This window comes from Rhinopithecus roxellana, chromosome 17 (genome assembly GCF_007565055.1).
Source record: "Rhinopithecus roxellana isolate Shanxi Qingling chromosome 17, ASM756505v1, whole genome shotgun sequence".
In the NCBI taxonomy this organism is placed as follows: domain Eukaryota; kingdom Metazoa; phylum Chordata; class Mammalia; order Primates; family Cercopithecidae; genus Rhinopithecus; species Rhinopithecus roxellana.
This window is the reverse complement of record NC_044565.1, coordinates 5,070,074-5,084,586: the sequence shown is the minus strand read 5'-3', so window position 1 is coordinate 5,084,586 and position 14,513 is coordinate 5,070,074.

The window sequence follows — 14,513 nt, the reverse complement described above, 5'->3', positions numbered from 1 at the left end:
TCTTGAAACCTCCCACCCCACCTGGACCTGTCACTCCAGACAAGGCTCTGGTGCCTCCTGCCCGCTCCTGAGGCCCCGCCCTCCCTCCACAGCCATCCACCAGGCTCCAGCAAGACCTCTCTGAAGCGTCCTGGATCTCACACCCCCGAGCACCACGGCCTCTGGGCTACTGCCCCTCTGAGCCCACACCCTGCCCCGGGGACCGCAGGCTCAGCAGACGTGTGGCAGTCCTCCCAGGAGCCGTGTGCAGGCCAGGCAAGGCTCTCTCTCCCCCATGGGCCCTGGTCCTCCGGCTGCAGCCCCAGCATGCCCTGTGCTGACCCCTTCCACATACAGCTGTGCGACTGGCTCTGAGCAGGGCAGCAGGTGCCTCACCTCCATCCCCCCACTCCTGCACGTCAACTGCCTCCACCCAGGCCTGTCCCCTTCTGCACCAGGTTGAATTATGTCCCTTAAAAAGGTATGTCTAAGTCCTAATCTACAGTCCCTGTGAATGTGACCTTATTTGGAAATAGGATCCTTGCAGGTGTCACCCGGTTAAGGTGAGGTCATACCGGGCTAGGATTGGCTCTTAGCCAACGTAAATAGTGTCCTTGTAAGAAGACAGACACACAGGGAGAGGCCAGCCTTGTGATGACAGAGGCAGAAATTGGATCTACAAGCCAAGGAATTCCCAGGACGCCTGGGGCCCCAGAAGCTGGAAGAGGCAGGAAGGATTCTCCCCTCAGCTCCGGAGGGAGTGCGGGCCTGCCCACTCCTCGCCTTCCGGCTTCTGGCCTCTAGAGCTGTGAGAGTAATTTCCTGCTCTTTAGGCCCCTGGCCAGTCTTCTGCACCCCTGTGCCCACCCGCCTGAGAGCAGGGTCTGCTCCCCGTTTCTTAGCACTACGGGCCCCTGTCCCTCTCTTGGTTCTCCCCCTCATTCCGGCTGGAACCTCCCTCTGCTCAGCAGCCTGTCCATGACAACCCTTCCCTACCTCTACACAGGGTTTCAGGAGAAGGGTTGGACCCCACATTTGACCCCCACCCCCACTCCACCGCTCTTGAGGGAGCCGCCATCCCCAGCTGCCAAACTCAACAAATGCACTTTGGAGCTGGCCGACACCCACCTCCACGATGCGGGCTATGGGGGCTCCCCTCTCCAGTGACGGTTCCGCTCCCTCTTCGTTCCCCCATTAACTCTGAGACCTCCTCCCACCTACCCTCAGCTTCCCAAATCTGCAGCAGGAGCCCAGCCTGTCCTGGGTCCCAAAACCATGTGCCCAGTTGCCTCCTGGAGGCCTCACAGGTGCCCCATGCTGCTCGTGCTCTGTGAACATGCAGAGCCTAACCCTAGAAGGCACTGGATCCTCCCCATCCCTTCTCCCTACATCTGGTCTCACGAAGGGCATGCTCCAGCGGCAACTCTGAGGGCTGTCGAGGCTTGGAGATGCCCTTCAGAGCCACCTGTTAAGACTGCAGGCCCCCTACCCACGTTGGCAAAACGCTGGCCCTCTCCCTTCCCTTCCGTAGATAGTGGTCCTGGGCCTCTTCCAGGCATCCTGCCGCTGACGGGCTGCTCAGAGCCTCAGACACGGAGGGCTCACCACCACCCCACTGGCCGAGCGCAGAGAGCCAGGGCTCCATGAAGCAGCACTGCAGCTCAGCTGTCCTGAGGGGCCATGCTCAGGACGCAGTGTCAGGTGGCTGAGAAGACGTGGAGGATGCAGAGGACCATGGAGTGGGGCTGCTGCGCAATGACCAACATTGGAGAAAGCTCGCAAGAGCCTGCAGACATCTGGTCAGCTGGCCCGTGCGCCACAGGGATGCCCGGGCGCCCGTCTTCATGGTGCAGCTAGCCGTGGGCCCGCTGGCCACATCACAATCTGCCCCAGCCAAAAGCTGCTGGCCTGACGGGATGTAGGAATAATTTCCTGAACGCACAGCCGGAGTGCCAGCTCCCCAGTGACGCCTTGCAGGCTAGGGCACCATTCCCCAGGAAGTCGGCTATACCACTCAAAAACGTGGCTTCCCATGTGCGTGTTTCCCAGGAGGTGGGCCACAGAGGTCCAGGAACCAAGGCCTGGCAGCCACAGTGGCCCACCCACCATCCCCCACTGATCCATGATGGAGCTTGGGCTCCTCGACCCCACAGCTCTGGGGTGGGTAGGCTTAGATGTCCTGGTCCCTGGAGGAGGAACACTTCTGCCAGGGCACACAGCTAGTGTCACCAAGCCAAAGGCTATGCTGCTCCCAGACCACTCCAGCCCATCGTGTCCCAGGAGCAAGCAGCCAGGTCGAGGCTCCCATCTGGCAGGGGACAGGTCTGAGCACCAGGAGGCGGTGCCACAGGGGCAGGCAGGGTGCAGGGACTTGGTCTGCCCTGCCTGGTTCTCATAGTAAATAGAACCTCACCCCCAGCCCTCGAGGGGACCCTCAGGGAAGAGGACCTGGTCACACCTGACAAGCCCTGAGCCAGCAGGCACACCTGGGTTGAGGGCATCTGGTCTGGAGGACAGGGAGGTGGCCCCAGGGGCCAGGTCCACACTGCAAAACTTATTTCTGCACTTCCCCAGGAAGAGGTCAGGCTCAAGGGCACAGCCTGACTGGGGTGGCCACAGGGATTGTCCAGATCTGCTTCTGGGGGGTACATGAGACGGCAGGACAGGCCAGCTTCTCCTTTGTCCACCCTGCTTCCTCCTCCCTTCCCTTCCTGAGGCCATCCTGAGACCACTCCTGGTGACCCTGCCTCAGACAGACTCTGCTTCCAGGAACCCAGCCTGGGCGCTTTTTGCCCACCTGTACTGGCATTTGCCACCCCTAGGGCTGGGCCCTCTCCAGCATGCCTCATTCCGGGACCCCCCAGGATCTGTGAGCCCAAGGGAGCCACTCACTATGGCATCTACACCAGATGAGGGGCTTCTGGGGGGTCAGGGCCCTGCCCTGTCCCCTGACATCTGGCCAGGGATGGCAGTGGGGAAATGAGCACCTGACTTCCCAGCAAGGGGGAGGGGTAGTGCAGGCCAGGGCGGGGCAGGGCCAGGAGGGGTGGGGACAGCACCTTGGGCGGGCCCCTGACCTGGGCACAGGCAGCCAGCCCAGACAGGCCATAAGCTCAGGCGAGTGGCTCAAGTTTCCCAAACAAAGAGGAGATTCAGGGAGGAAGGCTGGAGACAGGGCGCTTGGGAGCAGGGAGTTGGAGGCAGGCGTGCCCTGTGTGTGTGAGTGTGCCTGCCAGTGCATGCCCACCCCGCACCATGTGTGAGATGCAGCCTGTGGCTGGCTGCACCACTCACTGTCTCTTCCTGACCTTGGGCCTGGTATGAGCCCCTCCCGGCCCTGCCCCTTCCCTGGGCCCTGTCCCCTCCCTGACTTGACAGGAGGAAGGCCCGGGAGTGGGTGTACTTGACTCCATGTGGGGCCTTGGGAGGGCAGCTGGACGGAGGGTCTGGATCGAGGGAGGGCAGGGGGCGCAGCTTCAAGTGTGGGGACATCTGGAAGAGGTGGCTGCTGCCCAGGTGAGCACAGGGTCAGGGTGAGGGTGATGGGGTGGGGAGGAAGCCAAGCAGATTTCCCCGGTGTCTCCTCCTGTGGATTCCCCACCTCAGGTGGCCCCCAGGCCCCAAGTGGTGGAGGGCCATTCCTGAGGAAGGTGGCTCTGCATCTCTTGGGCGAGGTCACTGTCACCAGACTGCCCAGCAGGCCCCCACCGCAGCCTGGGACAAGGGTCAGGGAGGCTGCAGCCGCCTGCTTGAGCCGGGTCAGGACAGACCCTGGCAGCTGCCTGGGCCCAAACAGGGAGCAGCAGCCTTAGCTTCTGCCAGATTGTGCGCCCTGGTGGGGAGACCCCGCCCACCTGCACCCTGCACCACGATCAGACCTCAGTGGCCCCAGTAAAAAGCTTGGCAGAGCGCAGTGGGGGCGGAGGGGCAGGGAAGCAGAGCCTGGGCCCAAGTGACGGACAAGGCCTTCCTGCCTCTGCCTCCCACAGGGTCTCCACGTGACCCTGTGACTGCTTACCCGACTCAGAGTGGCCACCCCGGGACCGCTCACCCAACAGCAGTCAACTTCCCGGGGTCAGTGACGCCTCCCTCCCGGTAACGTTGCCAGGAGTCACCTCTCTCAATTTGTCGGCCTAGTTGCCTCCTGGCCTGGGCGTTCCCATCCTGCAGAGTGTGCCCCGGGCGGTCCTTGCTGCCGGGGAAACCGCTGGGCCTGCGAGACCCCCGCCCAAGACCCCCGCCCGTGGCCGCCTCTCCTATGAGGGATCGAGGCCGGCGCCTCCTCTCCACGCCGAGTCCCGGCGCCACCTCGGACTCGGAGCTCAAACTGCCCAGGGCGGGAAACCTGCCCGGCCACAGCCCAAGCCCCGGCCGGCCGCCGCGTCCCCACCCTGGCCTCGGCGTGCGGCTCCAGCCGGGATCCGGTTTCCCTCGGCGGCCGCCGCCCTGCCCTGCCGGCCCCGCGCCCGCCCCCGCCGCACCTGCCCGCTCGCCGCTCGCTCCGCAGTGTCTCCGCGCGCCCGCTCCGCCCGCATTTCAAGCCACGTAGGCCCCGCCCCCGTCCAGGGCGGCGCGCAGGTGGGGGCCCCGGCGCGGGGCGGGGCGGGCAGGTGCGGGAAACCCCGCGCGACCCGGGCCTGGCGCTTGCACCCCGGGCAAGAGGCGGCGGCCGGGCAGCCGGGACCCTCCCCTCGTTCCCAGCAGGTAGTCACCGCGAAGGAACGCAGGGCGGGCGCGAGGGCGTCCTGTGCCCTTCAGAACAGTTTTTTTTTTGGGAAAGGAGTTTGGAGTGAAATGCGGACCGACCAGAGCAGCGGTTTCCATCCCCACAAGCCACTTGAGTGCCGTGCGGGCTGGTGTCACTGTCTCCAGCCCCGACCCCGCCTTGTCTGCTCAGCCTCCTGGGGACACTGCTTCGCCCCCTGTGTCTGCTGGGTTCAGGGTTCTTCAAGGCTCTCCTTGGCGGGCCCCTCTGCTCCCATGACGTTGTAAGAGCTGGGGTGTCCTGCCTGGGAACAGTGCCAGGCCTCACCCCCTGGTCTGGCCCCTCCACCTGAGCTCAGAGAATGTTCCCTGTCACCCTGGGAGTACCTGGTCCCCTCTCTGAAGCCCATCCTGGCACCCACCTTCCAAGGCTGGGGCCTGCCAGAGATGCTGGGCATGGAGGCTCACAGCCTCGGGGGCTGGCCTGGGGGCAGTCTTATCCTGGCACAGGAACCTTCCATGGATCTTCTGGAGGGCCCTCCCCTTTGCTGCCCTGAGATCCCAGGTGGGCAGGGCCGGGGAAGGACAGGGCCCAAGGCCCCTCCTCCTCTGTCCCCTAGTCCTGGAGGTCCTGAGGGCTCAGGTGCTCCCCACCCCCTACAAGTGTCCCCTTCCTCTAAGCCCCAGCCCTCACCTCTGCCTGAGTCATTCTTGACCAGAACATCATCCAGAGCCGCCCAGCCACCTCCAACGCACACCATGAGGGTACTTGCAGGCCCTGGCAGGTGCAGCAGGGAGAGGTCAGGCCTTCAGGGGTGAGGGTGCTTGGGACCACTGCCCTGGCTCTGCTCTCACCCACCCACCAGGCCCACACTCACACCTGCTCACCCAGGCTGCCTGGACCCTGTCCACACCTGCCACGCTGGTCACGCGGTGTGGCTGCTGCTGGCTGCTGGGCCCTGACCCCGGAGGAGCGCTGGTGTAACCCGCATTTTCCCAAGGCACCAGCAGACCAACAGCATCCATTCCCAGCCCTGCTCACCGGATGCCTGGAGACTGTCTGTGTGGTCTTGCTGGTAGGCATGGTGGTGCTGGCTGCGGCCTGTGGCCTGGAGCACACCCCAGAGCCACTTCTTCCTGCCGCTGAGCCGTTACAGGCAGCACCCCTGCCAGGCCACAAAACTTGGGTGTATGCCAGCCCCTTGCTGCAACAAGAGGGTGTGAGGCTGGCCAGACCAAGCCTTCTCATGTGCCCAGGGACGGGCCACATGCCTGTCTGCCCCTCACCCCTCTGGTATAGGCAGGTGGCACGGAGCTGGCCCTGCTCTGCTGTACCCATTGGCATCTGTCTCCTGACTCCTCTCCCTCAGCTTTGTCTTCCTGTGACTCCAGCTCCCCTGCCCTGTGGTGGCCCCCAGCCCAGTGACCTCTGGGGACACCTCTGGGGGCAAACTTGGGTGCCTACCCTACTCCCCAGGTCCCTGGGCCACTTCTGGTCCCTGGGCCACTTCTGGTCAGGGCTTCTGGGAACCGCTACCTCCCCGGGGACGCCAGTCCAGTGCTTCAGCCCAGCAGTCCCCGGAGCCACAGGCCACTCCTCCAGCCCCCAGGCCTGGGCCTATAGCACCTACATAGAAAGGAAGGGTGTCAGGAGGTGAACGAGAACGCGCCCATGCCCAGTACTGCCCACGGCTCTCACCTCCACCTGGTGCTGGCAGGTTCAGGGAGGTCAGCTGCCAGCTTCCCCCTGGAGGTCAGGGAGGCTCCCAGAGGACCTGGTCCAAGGAGGGAGGTCCCAGAGCCCCAAGACCAGTGCTGATGCTGCCCCTGGGCTGGTCCATGGAGTCACTGTGCTGGTTGGAGCCTCTGGCCAGGATCCCCATTGGTCCCATGGAGCCTGGCATGGCACAGCCCAAAGGGGAGTGCCCGCCACTGCTCCATAAAGCAACTGGGAGCAGGGTGTCCCCTCCCGTGTCCCCTCCAGGGCACATGGCCCAGAGAGGAGACAGGGCAGATGCGGGCAGGATGGATGGCCTGGCAGGAGTGGGTGGGACAGAGCTGAGCAGCAGGCTGACCTCTCCACCAAGGTTCTGGACATAGCAGCCTGCAGCTCCAACCACAGGCCCAGGTACTGGGGGTGGGCAGCCTTGGAGGTGGGCCTTCCTCTCAGGCTGGGTGCTCTCACAGCAAAGACACGGGCTGCTCTCCCAACAGCTCTCAGTGGGCACCTGCCGTCAGAGGAGCCTGGTGACGCACCTGCCTCCTGGGGTGGGGCAAGGGCTGAGGTGGGGGTCGGAGCCCTGCTGCCTCTGTCCCCCTCAGAACCCCCCACCACATCCTAAATTCTCTTTCTCCACACCCTTCTCGCTGTGCCTCTCACTGATCCCCCGTCCCTGGTCAGTCAGGGTGATGACACGGGCTGGCCCGGTTTCTCCTACCCAGGCCTCGGAAGCCGGCCGACACGAGGAGCACAGCCTCTGCCTGCCAGGGCCCCTGTACTGCTCAGTCAGGGCCAGGAGTGGAAGAGCCAGAGGGTTCCTCCCAACTGTGGCTTGAACTCCATCCCCCAGATTCCTACGTCGAAGTCCGGACTCTAAATCCTCTGGGAATGTGACCTTCTTTGGAAGCAGGGTCGTTGCAGATGCGGTTAGTTGGGACGAGGTCATGCTGGAGTAGGCGGGCCTCATCCCATGTGCCTGGTATGCTTTCAAAAAGGGGCATTGGACACAGACAAAGACCCACAGAGAGGGAAGACGATGTGAAGACACAGGAATAAGATGCCGAGGAGGGGCCTGGAGCCGGGCCTTACCTCACAGCCACTGAGGGAAATAGCCCTGCCCACATTTCCATTTTTAGACTTTGGCCTGGAGAGCTTAGGGTCGATACGTTTCTGTTGTTGGAGCCACCCCCTTGGTGGTGGTTGGTTAGGGCAGTTCCAGGAAACTCACAGTCCCCAAGCCAGGGAAATAAGCCAGGGAGAGCAAGGGCAGAGGGGGCCGCAGGGTCCAGGTGGGAGGCAAATCCTGAGGCTGCCTCATGCAAGCCCAGCTTCTCCCATTTTATAGAAGAGACAGGAAGGAGGAGGAGGGGGAGGAGGAAGGGGAAGGGGAGAAGGAGGGGAGGAAAGGGGGAGGAGGAAGGGGAGGAAGGCTGAGCCAGGGCAGAACCCACTTTGGGCCTTGCGGTTGCATTAAACAAGAAAGGAGGCCCCAATCTGTATCTCAGAGTGAAATCTTTCTCCTGTTTTGCTCCAAATGTATATTCTTTCCAGCTGCCACATAAATGGGAGTCATACGTAGCAATACCGTGTTCTTAATTGGGAATTTTACTTGACTGGAGAGGTAGAAGGCACATCCAGGTACCTGGGCCCGCTCTGCCCCACCCCAACACAGTTTAGAGGGTGGGCAGTGCTGTTCTGAGAGGTGCTGTCCTTGGGCTGACTAGACCCGCCTGTGGGGGCAGCCAGGGCCACCTGTACTTCCAGCTCTGACCCCGTGGGAGAGCAGCACAGCCATGCATGGGGGCTTGCAGTTGTTAGAAAGATGGGAGCTGAGCCATGAAATCTGCACCAGAAATCACTGCTCAACTCCGCCTGTCCCTGCCTTCCTTCTCCCCTGCCGTACCCTCTTCTCCCTAAAGGGTGGGTGTCCTCTGGCTAGGCTCCTCCCAGCAGCTCCAGCCCAGAGCCCCCAAGTTGTCCAGCCTGCCCATGGTCACCTCTCTTCCTGAGGTACTCTGGAGTGACCTCCTCCCTCCCTCAATCCTCCAAGGCACCTACAAGGCTGGGGCCCAGCAGGCCTCTGGCCAAAGCCCCTCCTCCAGCCCCACCAGATCCCACCAGGCCCCACCAGACTTGCTGGTCTAGCCCCTAGGTGGCCCCCAGCCCCGTGTCCTGCTGCTGAGGCCCTGACCACGGTTCCCCCGGGGGTTCCTCCTCTGCCTAAAACACCGCTGGGGAGAGACAGCGCCACCTGAGCACCAGCCTGGGGCCTGGCACCCTCCCCACCTGGCCCCAGTCCCCTCCAGAGCCTGACCACGGGCAATCTCTAGGTGCCTGGCAGGAAGTGCTGTTTCGGGGCCACCACTGGGTGTGCCGCTGCCTGGCCAGGGGCTTCTGCCTCCCATGCCATATTGGCCACCTGGGCCCTCAGCTGGGGAGAGCCAGCACTGTCCTGGGCAGCCTGGCCTGGGGACTGAACGCCCGCGGCACTCCCAGCCATCCTTGCTCCTTGGGGCTGTGAGCTCCAGCTGCCCCAAAGGGTACGGGCAGGGTGCAAACCATTCCTCTGGGGTGGGCCAGGTGGGCGCAAACACCTGCTCCTGGTTCTGGAGTCCTTGATGTTCAGAGGCTGCTTCCACCAGTGTGAGCTGGGCCTCCAGGCCTGCTGGGGATGAGGGCTCAGCACACCCTCTCCTCGGGGCACACAGTGGCTCCCCCGGACACAGGCAGCACCATCCTTGATCAGCCTCACGCACTCCCGGAGCTGCTGCAGCGGCGGCTCCACCAGCTGAGTTTCACCCCCTGCCACATCCCGGGGAAGGGGCCAGGGGCTGGGGGGCCAGGGGCCAGGACACGGGCATTGGAAGGGGGCCTTGGACTGGGGGCCTGGGACGTGTGCCCCGGGGCAACATCCCAGACCTCAGCACCAGGATGGCGCCCCAAGACATGGCAAACGAGGGGCTGGGGAGGGGCTTCTCTGGGAGCACTCAGGACTCCTTGGGGGGCCGCCAGCCAGGCTGAGGGACAAGGCTGAGGGGCGCTTACTCATGAGCAGCTCCACCAGCCTCTGGCCCGTCTCCAAGAACTTCAAGTCCTTGGTCCATGCCGCAGCCCCGTCACACACATGCTGCAGACACATGGGCTAGGGGCACATGTGTGCTGGGGACATATGCCGTGGAGCCCGGTGCCGGCTTGCTGCGTCTCCCTGGGCCTGGGTCTTACCTGCAGGCACAGCATGGCCCCTCCTGGCCCTCGGGCTCCAGCTGCCCTGCCACCGTGCAGCCAGGAGAGCGTCATGGGCCACTTCGAAGCTTTGGGCTTGCCAGGAACAGCTGCTCCAGGAGCCCCAACCTGGGGACCAAGACTGGACAGCCAGCAGCTCCCTCCCCACACTGGTGCCCTCACCACTCATGCCCCCCACAGCCTCACCCGGCCTCTGCCTGCTGCACCAGGCAGCCCTGCTGTGCACACAGCTCCAAGGGGCTCCTGGCTTCCTGCAGCCTCTACCGCACCTGTGGCGCCCTCATGCCCAGCAGGCACAGGAGCAGCTGCTGGGGCATGGGGGTGGGCTGAGCGCAGGGGGCTGGTGGCCGCTGTCCTGCCCTCCCACCACTGCCCTTCACAGGGGTCACTGGCCATGGGGACAAGAGCCACATCTTCCACCAGAGTCTGCCATCTGTGTACCCCACAGGGAGGGTTGGCTGTGACCTGACACCCAGTGGCATCATTAGGTATCAGTGGCTTGAGCTGAGATTCAGAGGAGATTCAGAGGTGTCCCAAAGGTGTCACTACCCAGCCCTGCCCCCTGCTCCCTGCACCTCCTGTTCCTGCAGCTGCCACAGCATGAGGGACCAGAGACCCTGAAAGGTCTGAGCTCCTCGACACCATCCAGCCAGCCGCGGAGGGCACTCAGGGATCCCGGGAACGCCTGCAGGAGGAATGACGGCCCGGGGGCTGTCCTGCTTCCCGACCCTGGCTGCTCCTGCCTCCCCAGAGCCAGCTGCCCTCCTCACTCTCCAGGCTCCAGTTCCACAGGCTCTGTCACCACCATCTCCATCACCAGTGTCTGTCACCTCAATGGCACGGGGGCTCCACCAGGCCCAGGAGCTCCCAGAACACTGCTGGTGGCAGGGACCCCCCGGACTTGGGACCTAGCCCCCGTGTGTCTCGTCCTCAGCCCCAGGCAGGCTGACCATGAGGCACAAGGGACCTGAAACCGATCTGGAAGGCCACCTGGCCTGCCCAGCCCCCTCAGCCCTGTGCTCAAGGCGGGGGCTAAGGTCACATCCTCAGACTTACTGTCTGCGGCCACTGCTGCAGCAGGCCTGGGGGCCCGAGGGAGCCCAGAGCCCAGGGGTCAGCTCCACCTTTGCTGACATCCCTGCCCCCAGCCTTCCCTCCTGGCCACAGCTTGGCCCGCCAGTCCAGCTGTCAGTGCGGCCAGCGCAGCCGGTCGAGCCACAGCCTCAGCGCTCTCCTCTTGACCCTGCCTCCTACTGCCTCTTGTTTCCAGGGAAACCAGGACCCGGCCCCAACCATGCAAGTAGGAGAGACTGGGAAGGGGCTTCTCACCCTCCCCCTGAGTTTCCTGCACCGCGGGGGAGGTGAATGGGCCAGGGTTGGAGGAACTCACTGCCCCCGAGGCCCGTCCAGCCCACTGGACTGAGCCCTGACGCTGGGCAGGCGGCCGGAGGGTGGGATTGCTGGCAGTGGGTGCCAGACCTGCCCTGAGAGGATCTGGGGGTGGGTAAATGGTAAATGGAGATGCTGCTCACATTCCTGTGGGCTGGGGACTGAGGAACTACAGGTGGGCTCCCCTGCCTCCTCCTCTGCAGCCCCCAAGGATCCCTGTCTCCTCACCTACACCCTCGATGGCCTCTCCACTCCCCAGCTGCCCCACCCCTGGGGCCCCAGCAGCCCCCACCCAAGACTTCCCACCACCCCAGACTGGCCGGTCTCGCTTCCAGGAACCTCCACCCTGTGGCCACACCTTTCCCACCCAGGCCTGGAATGAACCTGCCCCTCCTCAGCCTGGAGCCCCCTCTCCCAGGCCTGACGATGGGGGGAGGTGACTCCCCAGCGCAGGAGTGGGTGCCCCTGGTCCCTGCAGTTACAGGGTGGTCACCTGCGTCAGCAGGTGCCAGTGCAGGCCCTCCCCCCACCCACTGAGTCCTTCATCCAACACTGGCCTCTACTGAGGAGTGGATGCTGTGTTGGGCACACAGGCCAAGGCACACCTGTGCCCACCACTGTGCTGGGCCCCAGGCCCACCAGGAGCACCGTTGCCTGGGTGAGAGAGGGGACGGAGAGCAGGAGCCCAGCCTCAGGGCAGCCTGGACAGACACTGGGAGTCCCTGTGGGCCCAGACCCACCCCTGCCCAGGCACGTCTTTTTCACAGTTTGTGCTGTTGTTGCCTGGGGAACTTTCCATCAGAAAATGCTGGGTGGGGTGAGTAGGCAGGCCGGGCGGGCCGCAGACACGCTGTGGGTGGATGGGTGGTGGACGCCTCTCCCGGGAGGGGCTGCTCTGGCCTGCACCCTTGCATGGCCCACCCTGCCCACTCATGCCCCCACTTCCAGGCCCAGAGGTGCCAAGCATGTGAGCCCCGCAGAAGCCATGGTGGGCATCCCAGCACAGCTGCCAGGGAGGCCGGCATGTCTGCACCAGGGCCTGTGCCAGGCAGGCCTGATGACCCCTCCTCTTCTCCCCTGGGGAGGAGGGGCAGGCGCCCTGGCTCCTGACGCCCTGGGTCGCCTCCCCGCCCAGGCAGGGCGTGTGGGGTCTCTGTTAGAACCTCCACAGGGCCAGTCACAGGGCTGAGGCCCAGGGCAGCCTCTAGTTACTCCTTCCCGGCACCTGGGACAGGGTTTGGGCTGAGCCTGGCTCCTGGAAGGGAACAGCAACGCTCACCAGGCAGGACCCTGAAGCACAGCGGCCTCCCCGCCTCCCCCAGGGGCTCTGATGGCCACTCTTGGAGTTGCACACCCAGCTCCTGGCAGACCACAGGGTCCCTTTCCACAGTGAGGCTTCCCCATCACAGCAGGGGCCCCGCCCTCCACGCCTGCGCCTGCACAAGGAAGCAGCTGACTTGCTGGGGCCCATGGCCCCGTAGCTTGGGGTTCATCCTGGGTGCTGCCATGGGACCTTCACACAGGCCTGCACGCTGCCATGGGACCGTCACGCAGGCCGCCTCTGCCATGACTTCCCTTCTCCCTGTCCTCTCCTTGCCCATTCAAGCTGACATCCTCTCCAAAGACCTCCCCCTGGCTTTGTGCCGACCCAGGCTGGGGACAGAGGTCTAGCCCTACCCGCACCCAAGGCTTTCTGCCTTCAGGGCATCTCAAGCAGGCCCAAGAGGACCCTGTGTGCATAGTCTGAGGGCAGGTGCAGATGAGCCCGAGTGGGGAGGGGGAACACAGGCAGGGCCAACGCTGAAGACGCAGCCCAGACCAGTCCTAGCCCCGGCCGGCGCCCGAGTGGACACGCTGTGTGTGTCCGACAGCAGCCATGGACCGCAGGCATGCTGATGTGCTCATGAGGCCTGGAGCGCACCAGGGTTTGGGGGCCTGCCGAGGCAGGAGGCTTAGGGGCTGGAGTGGGCCGGGGTGGGGGGCCTGGGGCTGGGACTCCTGCTTCCTCTGTGGCCCAGGACTAGAGGCCAATGGGCGCAGCAGGCACTCACTGAGGTACTTCTCCTCTCAGGGGGCCTCCGAGCCCCTGGGAGGAAGGGACTAGCACAAGGAGGGGTCCCAGGGAGAGCTGACTCCAGCAGAGGCCTCGGCTGGCAGGGGTGGCAGTGTAGGTGCAGTGTAGGTGGCGGTGTAGGTGGTGGTGTAGGTTGAGATGAGAAGTGGGTTTTCTGGCTGGACGCGGTGGCTCAAGCCTGTAATCCCAGCACTTTGGGAGGCCGAGGCGGGCGGATCACGAGGTCAGGAGATCGAGACCATCCTGGCTAACATGGTGAAACCCCATCTCTACTAAAAATACAAAAAACTAGCCGGGCGAGGTGGCAGGCGCCTGTAGTCCCAGCTACTCGGGAGGCTGAGGCAGGAGAATGGCGTAAACCCGGGAGGCGGAGCTTGCAGTGAGCTGAGAACCCCTCTCCTGAAATTCTAGAAAAAGCACATTAGTTCTCATGAGATTGCCTGCTGTTCCGAGCTGAACTGTGTCCCCCAGAAAGACGTGCTGAAGTCCTAATCCCAGTGCCTGTGAACGCAGCCTTACTTGGAAACAGAGTAGTTGCCAACGTCATCAAGCAAAGATGAGGTCACTAGGGTGGGTCCCAATCCTAATGGACTGGTGTTCTTACAAGAAAACGCTGCCCTGTGAGGACGCGCGAGGGCGTGCGCAGTGACAGAGGCAGAGGCTGAAGAGCTGTCACCGCAGGCCCAGGACTGCCACGGGCTGGTAGTAAACGGCCAGAACCGAAGGAGCAGGGAGAGGTCAGCACAGAGTTTCAGAGGAGCAGGCCCTGCCGACACTCTCTTCACAGGCTCTGGCCTCCAGGACTTCCAGATAACACGTTTCTGTTGTTTGAGCCCCACTTTGTGGTGCTTGCTTGAAGCAGCCTCAGGTGACAGGTCCACCTGAGCCATCTTGGGGCCTGGAACTGGGGGCAGGGTCAGCCCAGCTGGGCCATGGCCTGAGGGTGGGGAGGGAGTGGCTCCCCAGAAATGTTACTGCCAGGATCTGGGGCAGCGTCTGCTGAAAGATTTATCGGGGCAGGGCCTGGGAGGGGGTGAGTGTGTCTCAGCAGACGCCGGGGAGGGAGAGGCGGAGGGCAGGGACTGGATTCATTCCAGCCCTCTGCGTGCTGCAGCAGCCATAGCCTGAGACAAACCCCCAAGGAGAGGGAACCCCCTGGCTGAGCCCAAGAGTCTAGGCTCAAATAAAAAGACGTTGGCTGTGAAAACAGCACAGTCACTTCTCGCCCCCCTGTGTTTGTGGTCCAAGGTGGTGCTGGGTGTGTGACTGTGGCTATGGAATCTAGGAGGCCTTGTGTGGCTTCAGTGGGCTGAGGGCAACGCTGGAGGACACCCTGTGTCCCTGATGGTTCCCTTTGGCTGAGCCGCGTCCGAGTAAATGTGACAGGAAGCAGCTCGGACACAC